The sequence below is a fragment of the Furipterus horrens genome, unplaced genomic scaffold (genome assembly GCF_987537825.1).
Source record: "Furipterus horrens unplaced genomic scaffold, mFurHor1.1.pri manual_scaffold_8, whole genome shotgun sequence".
In the NCBI taxonomy this organism is placed as follows: Eukaryota; Metazoa; Chordata; class Mammalia; order Chiroptera; family Furipteridae; genus Furipterus; species Furipterus horrens.
Window position 1 is genome coordinate 9,396,046 of NW_028327178.1, and position 13,121 is coordinate 9,409,166.

Sequence of the window (13,121 nt, forward strand, 5' to 3'; positions counted from 1 at the left end):
GTTATGATAATGAAGGCCAGAAAGAAAATCATCTTTCACTATTTACTACGCCCTAAGTGTTCTATAAAATCGATGTTGTGCCATTCGTAGATGACATGCTTCTTGGTGAGGATTAGACAGCAAAGCTAGCTCACGGGGAGATTTTCTTAAACTTAGCTCGTGATGAAACCTGCTGTCAGCATGGAGGCCGGTTTATCAGTGAGTGTCTTCTAATTTGGCTGTTCTTCTCCTTTCTTGGACAACTGGTTTCTCATTTCACGGCTCTCATCACTCCAAACACAGGCAATATAATCATGGACTAGATGACAAAAGACCTAAAATTAAGTTCAGAAAAAAAATATCATTCTTTTAAATCACGATAAAATATAACTGAGTATTAATAGCAATATGAGAAATTAAAAGGTAAAATAATGAAATCCAATGGTTTGGAAGTTTCAGAACCAAGCAAAACACACAGTTTTTCCTCATATAATTCTGTATCAAGGGGAAATAAAATTGCAGTTATAAACCATAAAAACAATGCTTATGAGGCCTGCCAGAGTGACTGTGTGAGGATCTCAGCGGATCCATTTAACATGGAAATAATTAAACAAAAACAGCAAAAAGAAGAGTGAAAACTGTTTAAAGTCTCTGGAAAACGTCATGGGACACACAGCAAATGGAGACACATTTTTTCAAAAAAATAAACTAAATCTCTGTGAGCAGGTGCGTCTGTTGTATCGAGCAAAGTCCTGCTCCTGGCCTTTCCCCTCCCCCGCTCCGTGTCATGCGGGCTCTGCTCCGGAATGTGTGGCCGAGATGGAGACTCTCTGGCCGTCAGTGTCTCTCCTCTCTCCACTCCCAGCCCAGCTCCATGTTGTGGAAGCTCTATTCCATGCAAGCATGGCCAGAGGATGGGGCGGGGCTCCCTTGGAGAAGCTGGTCTGCAAGGACTGAGATCTACACAACTCTGCCTGAGGACACTGACTTTATTTGAAACCAAGCTTGGAGAAGTTCATGACAAAGGGCATTTTTAAAAACAATGGGGATCTTGGTGGTGGGCAATTAAGAGGGCAGGGCGGATCCATGATGCCAGCAGCAACCAGTAAAGGGGCAGCCCGACCGGAAGGTTAGCAGAGAGAAGCAGAAGGTCTGCTGGATTGCACTGGGCACAGCGGGCCCAGAGGGCCGTGCACAGGGGCGAGGCTGCAGTCAGAGCCATGGGTGTGGAAAGCGAGGCAGACTTGAAACCATCCCCAAGTTACTCACAGGTCCACCAGCAAAGGGCCTTGAGCCTTCTTGGCTTGTGGGGCTTAGGAGGCTGAAAAATATGCTATTCTGCCAATGGATGACTTCTAGGGACCTGGGCTTAAAAGAAAAGCTCCGTCATCCCTGGTGGTCTGCAGGATTCCCTGGTGGTCTGGAGTGCTGTGTGCATGCTCACAAAGATGGCTGGGGAGAGGCCCTCCAGCTCCCAGACCCTGGCAAACCATCAGGCCACTCATAACATCCCTGAAGTAGGAAAGCAGCCTCCGAACTACACATATGTCCCGTTGGAAAGAGTAAGAACCCCACCAAGCACCAGCAGCCCCAATAGCAAGTCCAAGAGGAGAAGATGGACCAGTACCCAGAATCTGTAGTCTCTAAAGTGTTGAGTTTTCAATACAAATTATGAGACAGGGAAAGAAACAAACAATGTGATTTACATGCAGGAAAGAAGAAAGCAGACAATAGAAACTGCCTGGGGGTGAGGGAGGGTGTTCCCATGTCTGGGGGAGGGAAAGATAAATCTGTTGGTGGAAAAGAACCTCTGGGTCCTAGGAGCCTGAATTCAGATTCATCCTAACACAGGGCTTTTCAAGTGTCTGCTGCCTCGGGGGAGTGGCTTTGTGATCCCTAAACTGGAAGATCTAGGAATAAGGGAAGGGGCCCGGGAAATCTGGAAGAGGCACGCCTGTAAGCCTGACCTCACCGCGGGGCCCCTGAGCAGCCTGTGGCCTCAGGAAGCCCACCTTCCCCAGCAGCGCGGGAGACTATGGGAACTACGGTACCACGAAGAAGGTTAATTAGACATCAGTGCTCTCTCTTCACTAAGGAAGTCCAGCCGTTTTCCTACACTGAAGTGGACGTAAGCTGTTGGGGCAAAATGCAGGGCAGTGGAGTTGCTAACAAAGGGAATAATGACCCGACATGTCTCTAGTCCTGTAGGCAGGAGCTTGACCATTTGGATTTGGGGAAATAAAAAACAGTAATAAAACGTTCTTTGGGGTTCCGGGCAGTAAACTTGGGCTACACAAACATGATCTATGTATATATTTTATGGGATCTTTCATTCTGTGATTGATATTTGATACTGTGAGTTTACAACAAGTTAGTTGGGAAGAGGCCAAGTGAAGGAAAAACAGTGATGTGTGAGTGTTACTATAATGAGATAATTTATATGTCCCTGCCTTTTGTCCTACAAAAGGTTATTTTACTAAATGCACTGTGATATGCTAAATCAGTTCCTGGGACAGAGAAGAACGGTGTTATTAGAGGGACTCGTGAAAGCCAAACCAAGTCTGGGATTTAGTCAACAATGCTGTGCTGCTGTTGGTCTCTCTGTTTTGACAAATATATTATGGTAAAATGTTAACAACGGGAGAATTTCGGTGAAGAGTGTACATGAGCACTCTTTGCGAATTCTCTATAAATCTAAAATAATTCCCAAATGAAAAGATGATTCAAAAAGTAATTATGACTCACGTGTTACCTCCAGCATGCTGTTCTCTAAAATTTCTGTCTGAGAATTGGGGAAGTTTTAGTAAGAGCCCATTTATGTGAAATTCTAACAATGCTGTGGACTGAAATGTTGGCATGTGGTTTATACAAGTGTTCGATCTAGCTGCTTCCCATTCTAAGGAAAACCCAGGATGATTTGATATTTCCTATAATTGATTGAGTAGGGACTACAAAGGGACACAATGAACCTACAGAGGAAAGGAGATTCATCACTGAATATTGTTAAATTTGACACACACTATCAATTGCAAATAAGCTATATAGTTACTCTTTACAATTTGCTTAGGATTTATTTTTCAACTGGAAATTCCTTCTTGTGTTGTTTAAGCAATATTAATTTCACAGTAATTTTACTATAATATTTAATTTAGTGGCCAATGAAAACACAGACAAAAGAACTCTGTGCAGTGTTCTGTCCTGGACTCTTTGACATGCTTCTCCTAAGCCATAACCCAGTTCTTCCACGGGGGTGAAAGCTCCACCCTTTGTTCTTCCAGTTTATCTACTCTGGAAGTGAGCAAATGCCTCATAAAACAGCCCAATGGCGCAATTATCACGTTAGTAGGAGAGGGACACCGGCAAGTGCTAAAATCCTACATTAGATAAAACGTTTTATTATAACTATAAACTCACAGCGGCCTTAGGTATTCGCTACAGCATTAGTAATGATTCATTCTTAGCATTTGCCAAGAAGTGGAAGGATGTCTGTGGTCACATTTGATAAAGCAAGTATAAGGGGTTAAGGGACGTGTTGAGGGTAAATTTTGTGAAAGATAATGAAATGGCCAGTGCCGCCCTTCAGTGAAGGGCTGGCGGGTTTACCCTGTTTCATGGCAAAATGTGTTGTCACAAGTTAAATATTCCTGTCTGTGGTTTCCAAAGTACATAGTGATACCCTGAGCAGCCTTCCTACCAGGTGAGAACTCGCAGCAGGCCATCTGTCCATTTTTCCGTTTGTACAAAGAGTTCGCAGGATCGTTCTAGGTTATCTGATTGCACTAAGCCTAAAGGAAAATGACTAAAACTTGCTGTACCTTTTGCTTTCTGTTAATTATGAAATTTTTGTTTTGAATTAATTTTACCTTTCTCTGGAATTTTTACACCAACTTTTTTTTTTTTTTTTTTTTGGATAATATAGAAAGTCAGTGAAATAAAGGATTATTTTGTGAAAAAAATGAAATCTATTATTCTTATTGTCTTAATCAAATGTACTACTTATGTAGACTCCTCCTCACAATTTTTCTAGATTAAAAAAAAGAAAATTTTAGGATCACTGCGATCCCATTGTGAGTTTTGCATGCGTTCAATTAATGTTGCTTGTTTAAACTTCCTGTTTTGCATTCAGTCAATTAATATTGCTTGTTAAAGTTCCCTGTTGTCACATGGATTTTGTAATTATAATTATAATGGATAAACAATATTACATCAGCTGAACTTCTGTGCCAGAGTTGATTGAACTGTTCGATTACTTTTAACATTGTAGATGATATAATCGGCATTTTTATGCAGCTTTTACAAAAAAATTACCGTCTTAATATAAGTTTTCTGGAAGTGAGATCATTGCCTTAAGACAGTAGCTATGTTATAGTTCTTGAGCTACAAGTCCATATTGTTTTTTAACATGTTTTGTCATTTTGCTACACCATTTTCATGCACAGACATTGAATGAAACATGAAACATACCATACATGTTAACAGAACTCATATTTCCATTAGAGCCCCCCAGTCTTCCCTCAGAACACCACTGGGGTAGAGGAATTGGATATATGTTTGTTATAGAAGGTGGTGTGCTTATTTTATTTTTCTTGGAAAGAATATATCTTCCTAGATCATGAGCAATCTTTTCTTTTTGTCATTCTGGACTGGAAGAATTCTACTGTGACCAGGTTGCACATTTAATGTCAATATTTAATAATACTATATTTTCTACTTAACTTTATATTGGCTTATAGAAACTTCTACTTCTTCTCCCTACCTGAAATCAAGTCTCCTTCCAATGTTAGCGGTATTCTAAGTTATCAGCTTATTCATATCTTTTATTTTATGAAAAGAGAGACATCTGAAGGGCTTTTCTGCTAAAGTAACTTTTATTTGCTTATGTAAAGCTGCATAGTCACATACCGACTAACAGGGAATATCATCACGTGATTCACTATAAGGAATCAGCTCAATGAAAGTAGATCATGATCACAAAACATTCAGGACTGACTTCTTTTAGTATCAGCGATAGCAGTTATAGAACCTGCAAGTCTTGGGTTAGTACGATCCTTGAAAATTATAATGGTTAAATTTGCTTCCATTATTATTAGATAATAATGCATTTAGTATTGATTAGTGAGCTGATCCCAGGGGAAAAAAATGAGACCTCGGTAACTTCGCTTCTAAAATCCTTGCTTCCTCAGTGGTAGCCTTAGTATTATGCCTTTTCAGTCTTCTGAAAACTGAAAGTTTGGATTCAGAAATTTGAAACCCACCCTGTATTAATATGTATTGAGTTAATTATTTTATTTCTTTGGCCCTGATTTATTGAGTAATTAACATACGCCAGGTTGATGATGGGAGGGCGGGGTGACTTTGATAGATCTGTGTGAACTTTTCCCAGATGGGGCCAGAGGCTGCAGTGACCCTCTGTCAATTCCTGCCCACAAGTGTGCGGGGCAGCAGCAGAAAAGACTACCAGGTCTTGTCTGGTAGTAAGTCGGCCCAAAGGAGGCCCCACAGATTTTCTGTGGGCATCGAAGAGCATCTCAGAGTTTCTGGGTCACTGAGGATGAGTTAGAGTGTCTCCATTTCCTCCTTTGTGGAACGGAGAATTGATGTGAGAATTAAAGGGGTAGAAAGACTCATAATTAGAACACTTCATAATTCTTTATAATTGCTTAGATCATAGAATAGTGCTGGCATATAGTAAGTGATCAATATGTATTATTATTGTTCATATAGAATTCGGAAAAAATGGACTGAAATCTACCGTAGCTTCACCTGACTATGGGCACTGCAAAATTCAGATAGCACAAATTATAGGGAAGATAATAAGCTAACACTAAGCCTGCATATTAATTATAAACACCTCTGTATTTTTTGGTGTGTGTGTACATGCATGCACAACTACAGTTCATTTCAAGGATCAGAGGTAGCTCTTTGTCAATACATTTTATAGAAAGCCCTTAGTTATAGAATTCATTTAATTATATTTAACTAAAAGTACCTGAAATGGCTTCATTCCTGTCATATCATAGCCACTGATTTCCTGTGGGTTTTCCAACTGGGTGGACCATATCACCAAGTCTCATTAAATTAATAGCCTAGCAGAAAGCACAAAAGGGGACTTGATTGGACTTTATTTAATTCACCCTCCAGGCGATTAGAGAATAATGCAGACTCACTGTGTTTATTAATGGATTCCTTTCTCAGACTAGAGGTCTGGATATTGCCCCCTGGTTATGCATCAAATATTTTATACGTAGTTGTATATCTCTATTAAATATCTGTGGAAGCATACCACAAAAAATCTCTTGGCCTACGGTTATTTCATGAAAAGAAAAATAAGGCATGTATTCATTTTATAAGGTCAATTTGGGGGGTTTTAATACTCAAGGTATATGCATCAGAGAAAGAAAGGTGGTTATGATCTAGACTTCCCTATTCTATCTGTTTCAAAGACCTTACGTTAATGTTGTTCATTAAGTGAAAACTCACTTAGCAGAATGCCTATAGTCGAATCTTTGTCTTTGACCTGTTGTGTTTTGGGAATGGGGTGTGGGACGTATATTTAGGAGTCAGGATCAAGGCTCATCCTCATTGCCACCTCCATAAGAATACTTCACTCAATATTGTGCAAAGTGGTCCAAGGGACTTTCTGGAGGAACCTGCCCAAGGGTGGAGGCATAGGATGGAACGTGGATGTCATGCTGAAGACAAAGTAGATGGTCTCGGTCTTCAAGAGAAGGAATTCCTAATTGTGGAGTGGCGGGATATTTGGGTGGAAAGGAACTCTGTGGAGGGAGAAAAGTTTGAGTACCAAGAACATGAGTGTAGACTTTCCTTAGCAGTTGTGGGATAGGGACTATGGCAATAATCTTTAAGACTTCATGGACATAATTAGGAATTTTGGTCTGTTATAGACTTACTGGTTGGTCATTGCTGTGGCAGGCAGCTATTCTCAGCTGAATATGAGGGGAAGGTGTTCTACACAAAAAATTCAGCTATAGATTCATATAACTTGGGACCATTTCATTCAAAATCTAAAATAAAAATGGAACAAAACAAAGCGAAAGTCCTTGATGCACTAGATAACGAAGTAGTTGCATTCAAACCTCCGTATTGGCCAAAGAGATAGAGAGGAACTTCAAGGACAAAGAGCTAATGTGTTGCCCTCAAATATATAATATCTATTGGCTTGTGTTGTGTTTGTAAATGAGAAAAAGAGCAGCCATTCCAAAAGTAAGATGTTCTAAACATGCCACCGGTTGAAGAGGAGGGGAAGAATGCAGATCCACTGATTGACACAAACCCGTGGCCTCACAACATGGTTCCCCAAATCTCGATGTGCTGGCACTTGTAAATTGATGATGTTCATCTAAAGGGCCTGTACAAAAAGTAAATTGCTAGTTCAGGTAATGCCACATGACTAAAATGAAAGCTAATGAACTGCCTCTTACTTAGTAACTTGCCACTTCTAATCCCTTCCCCATAATTCTAGAAATTTCTCTGGCTCTTTAGGATTCAAGAAATAAGAAAAGCAGGAAGCAGCTCCATAAACACTTGAATGCTCATCATATTGGTTCTCAGTCACACTGAAGAAGCAGGGGGGAGCAAGACAGGAGAACCAGGGAAAGAGGGGAAGAATGCACATATATTCCATACTCAGAGCTCCCAGGAGTCCACAAAAGGCATTAATTATACAGTTTTGGGGCAATGCACTTTTATCTGATACACTTCCTATTAAAAATATAATACAAGTATTTTGGAAAATTAGGGAAAGAGGAAAATAAGATTTATCGCTAAATCTGTCGCCTCGATTATTGTATTTTGGTGTCTGTAATTTGACTTTCTTTTCCGTGTATAATATGTGCATGTACTTACAGTGGGGTCACATGACAGATCTTGTTTTCTAATTGGATTTTTTCCCTTATAAATTAATTAGTTCTTAAAACAGACTTCATATTTTTGAGCTGTTTCAGGTTTACAGCAAAATTGAATACTATGCTTACTGGAGTCCTCTCTATCAGCATTTACCCTTTAAATGATGCATGTGCAAGTAATGAGGGTCCGTTGTTTATAGCAGTTCATTCTTACTACACACAGTATCTTCAAAAAATACTCTGCTGTACTTCATGCCCTCGTTTCTTTTTAAATAAACACAATGTGTCAGTCCTGGTCCTGTGCTGTACAGAATCCCAGCCGGAGCTGCCATTCACCCTGCATCAACTGAAAATGTTTGAGAGCCTTCTTGTGTGCTCCTTCCCTTCCCCCATCAATTTCATACATAATCCCTGGGTAATTCTACAGCACTATTTTATGACTGAATGTATCCCTGATCAGGAGGTAGCAATCACCAAATAATAAGTGTAATCACATCAAGGAGGGCTTTGCTGTTCCGTCTGTGGAGAATGTCTATTGAAACCTGCACCTGCTCCAAATCAGGAAGTGCTTTCAGGTTGTCAAATATCAGTTGTCAATGACTTCCAATGGAACTGTATGGAAAACAGAGTTAATGCGCTTCCTTGAAGAGTTGTCTGAATCGGCTTGTCCCTAGTCAGGCTTGATTGTTTTATGGGGAGGGAACCTACACCATATTACAGAAGTAGAAAAATGAAAATGAGTATTGATATGCATATTTTGCTCCTTTTCCATTTGAAAGAACAATTATTCTTTTGGTGGGTGGTTGTTTAAAGGAATAATTTAAGTATATATAGTTTTGTCTTTCTGAATTATTTACTCTCAATATGCTTAGACTGTGAAATTGGAATCCTCGTAGAACCTAAAAGACTAAAACCAGAGTGGGCGAGAGCTGACTTAATAGCTTTCATTTGGCATTGATAGAGAAGTCTTAAGTCTCATAAAGCAAGGTTATCCCCAGAGAATAAGTTATTGTTCTACACTGAAGTTATTATCTTTCATGTTGAAACATAAGACATATTTCCTATGAAAACTTGATATCTTCTCTTCCCATTCTATGCAAAGAAGTCTATACGATTATTTTTCAGTGTGTCTCAAAATTCCTTTTAATCAATAATCTATGGGACATCACCTTTTAATTCCACATCATTTTACTATTTTATAAGTCCCATTCACCTGAGGGATATTAACATTTGTTACTAGTTAAGAGAAGTGAAGTTTAAAATTTGTAGATCTGACCATCAGATAAGCAAGTTAATGGATGAGACTTTGTAGGAATTTCAGAGAAAAGACCTGTCTACTATCTAATTTTTTTCAGGCTCTGTCTACCCCTTTCCTCTCTTTTTACCCGCTCACATCTTATGCAACAAAAGCTGCTATTCAGACTGATGGGGACTCTCCACAGAGGAGACTCACAGGGGTAAAGGGCTGAATGAGGAAAGGGATGATGAGAAGCACCAGAAATTCTGCTTAATTAAATGATGTTTTGCTGGCTTCAGCTGAGAGCATTTAAAATGATTTTAATGGGCATTAGAGGTCCTTGGTGAGACCTTCCTTGGCTGGAACATTATCCTTAAAGGAAGTCTTCTGTGATGTCTGGAGAAATAGCATTTCAGATATCAGATTGAGTTGCAGCTATGATCATTTCTGTTTGCAGTCAGTTTGTTCTGTTCTCTCTAGATGGCAAATTGGGGTTCTTGAGCATGTGAATGACTCTCATAATGTCCTTCTTAAGGGATCAGAAGTCTGCTTTCAGGACAGTCTTAAAATTGAACAGTTATTTCTTAGATGCTTACAATGAACTAATCATTGTTCTAAGACTTAGAGGGTCAAAAGCAAATAGAAACATTACTACCTGCAAATATTTCACACTATCCTGGTAATAAACAGACACCAATAAAATAAATAACACATTATGTAAAAAGTTGGAAATGGATATTGTTCTCTACCCTAGTAGACATGAATTGTTTATATTATTGCTGGTTGGCACCAATTATTAATGGAGGAGAGTTCTGACCAAAAATGTCAAGTATCTAAGATTTTTGTATGTGCATCCATTTATCTTAGTTATGCTTTACAAAATATCTTTTTCTATCCTTCTATGATAAAAATGCATACTCCCATTCATACCACTGGTTCAAAAATTACAAACTCTGCTTCTAACAGTGCTTAAAGCCTTTCCAAAAGTCAAGTTCTTTAATTTTACTTGTTGGGGCCCTCCCTAGGATTCAGGAACAAGCTTTTTTTTTCTTTGTCATACAGTTTTTAACATCTGGAATGCTGCTCATTATTGATTTGTCTGCTTGTTTATTACTTATGTATTCCTTCCTCACCAACCCCAATAAGAAGGAATTGTTTTGAAGTCAAGGACTCTGTCGTTCTTGTTCACTGATGTCTTCACTGGCAACAGCATGGTACCTAGAACATAATAGGTGCTCAATAATTATCCACCAGCTAATCTAGTGGCTAGCCTGTCTAAAGAATACCCCAAGTTATAGACACCGTGATGTTAAAAGCAACATCATCTGTCTCTTCCCATAGTGACATTTTTTAGCCAAATCTGTGCTCCTTGGTCATCTCTTCCATTGGGAGGAGCTTTGCCCTGGATGGTTCTTAGGTCTTCAGGCAGGCAGAACCCCTCCAGCTGCTCGTGATCCTGGGAGGCATTATAGCAACGTGAGGTTGGCTGTGTCCCCAGGGGGTGGTCAGCCACCGAGCTTCCGGATTACGCCGCAGAATCCTGGCTCCATCCTATGGCAGCTGTATAGCCTTCTGCTGCCGCTTCCCCGCAGCTGCCCAACTAGCAAGTGTCTGCCTCGTAGAGTCAGCGTGAGGATTAATAGAGGTGATATATGTAAAGCACTTAGAGCAGCACCTGACACACAGTAAGTGCTTGATAGATGTTATTATTACATTAGCCCGGGTAGAGTTATGTGCCTGTCTCCCTCTGTGGAGGTTAACAAGGAATCTGCATATATAAAGGTGGTGGCTGAGGCAGATAGGGCTTGTTTGCAAATTACTGCCCAGGAATTATTATTTTTTAAGTCCTTTTATGTCAAGTGCCAGACAGTGTTAATTCTGATTTTTTTTTTTTTTTTTTTACAAATACCTGTGATGGGAATAGGTATTATCCTATTTCATAGCTAAGTCTGAGGCATAGAAAGGTTAAGTGTTTTGCTGAAGGACATACCAAATGAATAGTGACTGGGAGACAGAAATCATATGACTTCAGTCCGGTGCCCCAGACCAGGCTCATTTCCTTCAGGCGCTACGTTCACACTTAATATCATAAGCCCCGGTGACCCGGGCCCCTCCCCCACACTCCCGGTGTCACAGCAGTTGCAGACGGTGTGGGTAGAAGGAAGGTTACAGGTCAAATGTTGTATCACGGACGGGAAGACTGTAAAATTGAAACATGATCCTTTTTTTCATTCCACTTTTGTCTGAGGCCCATTTTTCTCTTTAGTCACATGAAAATGCAATTTATTTGCTTTGTGGAGATGGTGTATCCCAGTTAGAAATTATTTCTGCCAATTGCAAAATAAAGTTATCAACCATATAAAATGAAAAAAGATCACCGTGGCAACTTCAAAAATAATAAAGTATGCTATTATAAGAGGTAAATTTTTACACTGGCAGCAATTTATAATAAAACATTAAATCCATACTTATTTCATGAAAAATAAATTGGACCACATTTGTACCCACTACTTTATAGCCACAGACTGTAGGAGAGGAGAAAGCTGTAATGCAGAATGGAAATACACAAATAGAGAAATATTTCCTAGAGCTGTTTTTGGGACTGAGACTAAGGTAAACGGCTTTTGTTTAGGCTGCACAGTGATATATCACAAATCGAAACTTGGGGTAGAGGCTTCGAGAAAATGGCTCTGTAGGTTTTATCCAGGGCTGTGGAGGGGAATTAACGGCGTGGGGGTGGGGACAAGGACCATGCCGCTGTGGCACCAGGCCAGGCATCTGGAAACATGCGAGACGTGGCAAGGGTGACATTTCTAACGGGACCTGGGAGGGCAGTGAGCCAGGCATCACGAACAGCAGTGAGGCCCTGCAGATGAACAAAGCAAAGAGCGGTGACAGTGTTGGCCCAGAGGAAGAGTACCACCCCTGGGAGGGACACGGGGCAGCTCTGAGTCACCTGGTGGCCTCTGTGCACGCGGGGACCAGAGAGAAGAGCACTCGGGCTGAAGACAGGGCCCAGTGGGAGGGACAGAGCCCAGGCAGTGACCTCAAGGGCCGCTAAGTGCAGAGGAGACACTGTTCTGGTCTCTCTTCTGGAAGAGGAAGAAAATATTGAAAGGGAAAATATCAAAACAGAGCAAGGAAATCAGGCCCGACTTGTAGCATAAGGTACCCCAGGCTAGTAAAGCCTTGGACCTCTTCAGTTTACATCATGAATTTTTGAGGTAAAACACACATTGCTTTGGCTAATGAAAAGAATACATCATGTTCTGTGATTTAGTGAACATCAGTATATTCGAGCACCTCTTACCTCATGCAACTCTTACAAAAACCCTGCTAGGAGATCTGATTATGCCCCTCACAGACCTGAGGGAACAGTTCCAGAATTGTTTCACGACTCCCTCAAGGTCACCCAGTGGAAGTGTCCAGACTTCAACAGGTCTCATGACCTTTCTACCTGGCTCGCCCATCTCTGCCCCTTAGGAGCCCACAGGCCTCAGAGGTTTGCAATCTAGATGCAGTCACTAAATTTATACAACCAATTTGAAAAGGCAACAATTTCTGGAATATAGACTGTTGATCTGTCTTAAGTATTGTGTTTTTCTTCTGAGTGTGTAAGCGCCATTTTGGTTGTGCCTCTCTGCCCCACAGGGGCGGACATGGCTTGGCAGATCCCCCCCGTTACACAGGAGACACGGTCAGTTAAGGCCCTTTTTGCAGTTAGTACGCTAAGGCCAAATTCACACCAACTTAAACAGCAAGTAGACTTGTTTGTTCAGGTGTTGGAAGAGTCACTGCGTAGGTCTGGAGCTTCAGGAACAGATTGACTCAGAGACTTGAGTCCTGTCCTCTGAGCCCGGCTCCTCCTTCCCACACATTTCCCAGCTGTCTTCCCTTGTGCCCCCAAGAGCGTGCTGAGTCGTGGTGACAGAACAGATGGACCAGTTCCCGCCCGGCCTTACATTCTTCACACCCAGGAGATGCTAGAGTGTCTTTGGCCCACCACTCCCAACAGGAATATTGAGGCTCGCTGCGATTGG